This window comes from Adiantum capillus-veneris, chromosome 16 (genome assembly GCF_014529385.1).
Source record: "Adiantum capillus-veneris isolate H3 chromosome 16, ASM1452938v2, whole genome shotgun sequence".
NCBI lineage: Eukaryota > Viridiplantae > Streptophyta > Polypodiopsida > Polypodiales > Pteridaceae > Adiantum > Adiantum capillus-veneris.
Window position 1 is genome coordinate 38,880,693 of NC_140946.1, and position 6,840 is coordinate 38,887,532.

The 6,840-nt window shown below is 44.3% G+C and overlaps 1 pseudogene; it reads right to left on the reverse strand.

The window, feature by feature from the left end:
* Nucleotides 1–2,805: 2,805 nt before the first annotated feature.
* LOC147438880 (large ribosomal subunit protein P1 pseudogene) lies at nucleotides 2,806–3,171 on the reverse strand (annotated as a pseudogene).
* Between the last annotated feature and the right edge of the window lie 3,669 nt (nucleotides 3,172–6,840).

Consider the following 6,840-nt stretch of genomic DNA (forward strand, 5'->3'; position numbering starts at 1 on the left):
TGTCGTCTGTCTACGCTGCCGCAGAGCTTGTTTTCTTTTTTGTGTTCACGCTAGCTATTCAAAGTAGCGAACCTAGTGTAACCCCTTCAAGAGGCCATTCACACCCTCATCGACACCCTCAGTGATCGGCAATAGCAAACTGGCAATTAATCTTGAAGAGTTACAGAAATTTCCAGATTTGCAGCATATTGGAAAGCTTTTGCTCAAAGTTTAAAAGCTACAATCCGAATGGCATCATAACAAAACTAGTGTGCCTTGATTGATGCACTGTGGAAATGGTGTGAATTAAAGAAAATGAGCACGTTGTACCTTTCACCTTATATCGTCTCTTATTTTGGAGGTTTCGTAGCATCTCCTCGAAGCTTTTACCAAAAGCTCCACGACCTCGCAAGACAAATGAAATTTGGCATTAACGGATTTGGAGGAGAAAATTTGCAAATAGTAAATTTTAAAGATGAAAGAAAATGCATTTCGTGCATTGGGATGCTTGTGCCCATCAAAAAAAAGAAAACCATACATACGTATGGTGTGTAGTTGGCACCGTTCTCCACATTTATAATAATACCATAGGGAATGTGCCCTTCCCCTGCCACTTTTATCCTCTCTAGTGTTGAAGGGGGACTTATGCTTCTCCTCAAGTGTTTGAGGGACTCTCTTATGGTAAACTACCGCATTTGTACCAAGAAGAACTCATTACCGATAACATGTACCATCCTAGGTTGCCATGCCGTAGTGTAATCCCCAAGTGTCTCTTTGTCAGACATTGCATGAGTTCTCCATTCCTTGTCACCTTCATCTACAGTGTTTTCAATAAAACTGATGTAAATTATTGCTTTTATGTGCATATGATGCTTTTCAGATAACTTAAATGAAATCAAAATACGGAATATAAATGTACCTTTGGTATTGGTCATTTGCATCAAAGCACAATCTTGGATGGATTGGCTCCTAAACCTTCCTTACGTGGTTGCACCACCTTGCCAGTAGTATGTGTTTTGCGTCATCGTTTCTGTGATTTCTATGGCATCCATGGCCAAACATGTAACCAGCAGACCGAGTGAGTTTCCTAGGCAAGATTACCTCCACCAAATACACCATGACTCAAACAGTATATTCGCTCTCTCTCAAAATGCACTTGCCTGATTGCTGCAAATTTCTACTGCAGGCCGTCTCCATTTCAATAGACGATATTCCAAACAAGAAGCTTCTCAAGCACTTTTTGTGCTTTTTGAAGCCCACCATATTTGGCATATAAATCGACCAAGGTAGTGCCAAGCACGACATCTTTTTCAAGAGCTTCTGATTAACAATATAATTGTGAATTTTTGTGCCCATATGAGCACCTTGCATAGATTCATATACCTTAAAGATGCATGCATAGGTGATTGTGTTTGGAGAGAGGTCCTCGCTTTAGATATGTTGAAAATAGACTAGAGCTTTCTGGCCCTATCCCTGTGGGGAAAATCTTGCAAGTAGTGCTTTCGTAGATTCCACACTCTAGACAAAAAGCTCCTCAAGCACTTTTTGTGCTCTGTGAAGTGCACCAAATTTAGCAAACATGTCAACCAAGGCATTGCCAAGCACGACATCTTTTTTCAACAGCCCCCTGACTAACAATATTAGTGTGAATTTTTATGCCCATATCAGCATCTTGTGTAGAGCCACATGCCTTCAAGATGCACGCGTATGTGATTGCATCTGGAGAGAGGCCGTCACTTTGCATCTGTTGAAAACAGCTTAGAGCTTTCTTTCCAGCTCCTGTTGCACGAATCTTGAAATCAATGCACTCCAAGAGACGACAATCTAGACAGGAAGCTCCTCAAGCATGTTTTGTGCTTTTTGAAGTGCACCACATTTGGCATACATATCAACCAAGGCATTGCCAAGCACAACATTTTTTTGCAACAGCCCCTAACTAACAATATTAGAGTGAATTTTTAAGCCCATAATAGCATCTTGCGTAGAGCCACATGCGTGAATTTTTATACCCATCCATATCAGCATCTTGCACGGAGCCACATGCCTTCAAGATGCACGCATATGTGATTGCATATGGAAAGAGACCCTTGCTTTGCATCCGCTGAAATCAGCTTAGAGCTCTCTGGCCCTGCGCGTATCCCTTAATCAATGCACTCCAAGAGACGACATTACGGACAAGAAACTCCTCAAGCACGTTTTGTGCTTTTTGAAGTGCACCACATTTGGCATACATATCAACCACAGCATTCCCAAGCACGACATTCTTTTGCAACAACCCCTAACTAACAATATCAGAGTGAATTTTCAAGCCCACATCTTGCGTAGAGCTACATGCCTTCAAGATGCACACATAGGTAATTGCTTCTCATTTGCTGAAAACAATGCAGAGCTTCCTGGTCACGATCAAGGAATTCAAAGAGATGACAAGAAGCCCGTCAAGCACTTGTTGTGCTTTATGTAGTACACCACATTTGGCATACATGTCAACAAAGGCAGTGCTAAGTACGGCATCTCTTTTCACGTGACAGCCTCTGAATTTTTGTGCCCTTATCAGCATCTTGCATAGAGGCACATGCCTGCAAGATGCACGCATAGGTACATGCCTGCAAGATGCAAGCGTAGGTGATTGTGCCTGGGGAGAGGCTCCCGCTTCGCATTTGCTAAAAACAGCGCAAGGCTTCCTGGCCAAGTAGCACTCTCTCTCTCTCTCTCTCTCTCTCTCTCTCTCTCTTTTTGTCGGTAAGAAGCGATCATGGTTTTTGATTGAATAGCAAGGCAATTACAAGGTTCAGCGGCATCTTAAATTTTGACAAGCACCATATCATACTAATCAAACAAAATGAAACCCATATCGTCATCGCTTTCTTCCTTGGGTTCCTCCTTTTTCTCTTCAACAGGTGGGGGAGCAGCAACTCCACCTCCAGCAGTCACGGCTGCACGCGCAGTAGCAACAGGAGCACCACCTCCACCAGAGCCAACATTGGTGATCAAGTCTTCGACACTGCGCTTTTCCAATAACTTAGCAAAGAGCATAGGCCAGTATGCCTCTACTTGCATGTTTGCTGCTTTCAGTAGTGCTGCTATTTTCTCTGTCGTGATCGCGATATTATCGTCGTGCAGGATAAGCGCCGCATATGTGTACCCTAGCTCGCTCAAGGCCATGGCGACGAGGTCTTTGCTGCACAGGCGGAAAACTCTCTCTCTCTCTCTCTCTCTCTCTCTCTCTCTCTCTCTCTCTCTCTCTCTCTCTCTCTCTCTCTCTCTCTCTCTCTCTCCCCTGGATAAGTATAGCTTTGACTCACTTTGCGCACCAAAATTAACTTCCTCAAATCAACGAATGCCAAGTGGCATGCCTCCTCTTGCTCCCTTCCAGAAATTGGTATTAGATAATCAAGGTAAAAAAAGGTATCTTAAGACGACTCGCGTTTGCTAACAGGTGGTGTGGAAAACCCAATTGTATCTTAAGCATCAAGTTTTTGTCGATCCACTATGGGATAAAAAGTTGACAAGTTTAACATATCTGGCTTCCACACCTGGCAAATCAAAGTAAAAGGCTATCTTATGCGAAAAAATTTATGGAGTGTCGTGAAGCCGCTATCAACCGACAAAGCAGGTACATCGGCTATAGTTACCAGGGCATTATCCTCATAGAAACAATGCAAAGACGAGCAAGCATTAGGTATTATTCTAACATCTTTGAAAGATGATTTTATTCATTATCTCGATGAAGTACTATCTTCAAATGCTGCTTGGGTAGAATTAGAGAAAGTGCTTGGTCCTAAAGCCAAATACTCCAAACTGAACCTTAATGGACTTGTATTCTCTTTCTATGCATAATGACAAGAATATTGCAGCTTTAACAAACAGATTGAAAAGCATCCGCACTCAGTTGATCTATATTGAAGACCCTATGCCAGATGAAGATCTTATAGCTGCTTTCCTTAATAGCATACCAGCTGAATTTTGTCAGATTGTAACTATTTTAAAGGAGAAAGATTCGATGCCTTCGTTGGATGGTATTGTTGGTTGCACTTCGACTGCAACTTCAACCAGGACTGTAACTTCAACCAGACATACTACCAGCACTTGACCTTGTGTGACATGTAGCCGTAGCAATCATCAAACCAAGAATTGTTTTAGCAAAAATCCTTGCATCCACTGTGGAAAGACCAATCATCCTTCGGATAAATGTTTAAAAAAAAACAAACGACAGATCAACATGGTTGAAAGTGATGAAGATGGTGAAGCACCGATGCTTCTCGTAGATAGTGATGTCCTGTAGTTTTCAATTTGTTTTATGTTTTTTTATTGTCAGTCATTTGTCAATAAAATGTACGTGTTATAGACACTACCACACATCAGTGGTGAGACCACCCTTTTATGTTTGGTTCTGAGTTCTGGTTGTCTCACACTGATAGTTGTTTGAGGGAAGTGCACACACATACCTATGTTATTGTCAGGAGGGGGACTTCTACTCATAGTTTCAGGTGATTGAACTCTGCCATGGTCTACACCAAGTCCATTGTTAGTGGTTTGGGCTTGAGTGGGGGGGTGTTGGGTTTCCAAGCCCTTTTGTCATCAGCAGTCTACCCATGGGAATACATCTCTATAGCATGCATGCATACTCAGTTCAGTGGAGTCTTTTGCAAGGAGAAATTGCTCTATATATGTACAAGGTGTTTTTTTAATTAAAGCATAGCGTGTTCTTTTTGTATTAGTATTGAAGCTCTCTCTCTCTCTCTCTCTCTCTCTCTCTCTCTCTCTCTCTCTCTCTCTCTCTTTCAATCTCTGCAACTTGCTTTCCTCTCTTGCCATGGCCTCTGCACGCCACCATCCACCCCTAACCTCCCCATCAATAGACACCTCACCGGTGTGCATGGCAAGCACATTTGTTCACGGGAAGATGGTCATCACTAGTGGGAATAGTGGTGTCGTGGTTGGATATCAAAAATATGTCTGCATAAAGAATGTCGCCGATGTCGACGTCAAAGAATCGTCAAAACTAATGCGATGTGAAGGACTAGCCAAGAGCTAGTTAATTTGCTCTCGCCGATGTCAATGCCAGTGTAGAGCGGTGAGTCATCGATGCCAAGGCCGCCTTTCGCCACCGGACGAGTCTCCGATGTCGAGATGAAGCCCCCCCCCCCCCCCCCCCCCCCCCCCCCCTTCTCTCTCTCTCTCTCTCTCTCTCTCTCTCTCTCTCTCTCTCTCTACGCACAAGCGATGCCAAAGAAGTTGAACGTTGAGGTAGTCGAATGTCGAACGCAAGCTCAAAAATCGCCGAATTCTCTCTCTCTCTCTCTCTCTCTCTCTCTCTCTCACATGTCGGATGTATGTGAAACCGGGGGGGGGGGGGGGGGGGCCTGTCGACGATTATGGTGGGAGCAAGCCCTTGCACACATTAACTGTGTGAGCTTGAGATTAAAGGGGAAAAAAAAAACAATTCTAATGCCTCTGTCGAGCTGCAAAGTCTGTCGATTTTGTAGATGAGCGCTCTCTCTCTCTCTCTCTCTCTCTCTCTCTCTCTCGGATCTGCTCACAGCTGCGCCCGATTGCCTTCCAAAGCTTTCCTTCGAGTCTTGCTCGCTGTTAATTTCCCATAAGCCCCCATTTTTGTTGCTTGTTGTACTCCTCACGTGCCTAGTTTCGCTCTGCTGCCGACATGGCCTTGCAAAATGCCTTGTGTGTGTGTGTGTGTGTGTTTCTTATCACACACTCTCAAGCTTCTACCAAGCTCGATTCTGGCTGCCTGGTCTCCTTCTCACAAAGCTTGCCTTTGATTTGAATTCTACCTGTTCTATCTGCCCGCTATAGCCCAAGAGGCCTTCAAGCCTTGAAAGACTTCCCCAAATTCAACCTATAGATCCCGGTTGCTGCAAGCCTTCAAAGCTCGATTCCCTCAATGCTTACCCGATCTCTGCAGAGCTCCCATGCTCTCCAGATTCCCTTGATTCCAAGGGTCGCTGCACACGTGAATATAGCCGAGGCTCGGGGTTCGGGACACCTAGGCTCTGATACCACTTGTGGAGACTGGCTATGGAGTGCAAGAGAGGAATGGAGAGAAGGGGGAGGGAATGAGGAGCATACACAGGATGTGGCGGAGCTTGTGAGAAGAACCCTTCTCACTCTCCTATTTTTTATATAAGCAAGAATGGTATGGGCCTGAAACCCAATAGGTGCATCCAAGGAGAACTAGAATGGAGGCAGTCTATCCATGTTGAAACCATGTGACTAAAACCATGATGTCATCTTCCCATACTAGCATGTTGTATCCCTCTGTAGCGCTAGTTGTCGGGATGACTCAAGGGCTAGCCGAGCATATTTGTCTGTGGGAAGGCCCCATAAACTATGCATGAAGGATATTGATCTAGTCAGTGCCTCGATCATGAGAGGGGGGGCAGCTAGATAGGCTCAAATAATCTCATGTGGCACTAGGGCCTTAGCCCAAATCATAGAGATTAAAGGCCTCTCCATACATCTCCATCTATCAGTGCTACCAGATCTGCCATGGTAATCCATTGAGGGTCCCCAAATATGAATTCTTCAAAGCATAGCTAAAGCCACTAGAGTGTCAAAAGGCCAGAGCTTTGTTCGAGCTTCTTGAAATTGAACTTGCAAACACATCCTCACCGATCCTCCCAAGGTTGCATAAACTCTCATCAGTCTAGTCTCTGATGCTCTCCTCAATGAAAACATCGGTCCACTGAAGACTACCCCAAGATAGGTGTATGTATCTGTATACTCCACCATCTCCTGGCCATACATAAATGTGGGTGCTAACCTCCTGACCCACTATGGTGTGGTGTTAAACACCATAACCTTGGTTTTCCCCAGGTTAACAAACAATCTACTATCATGAGC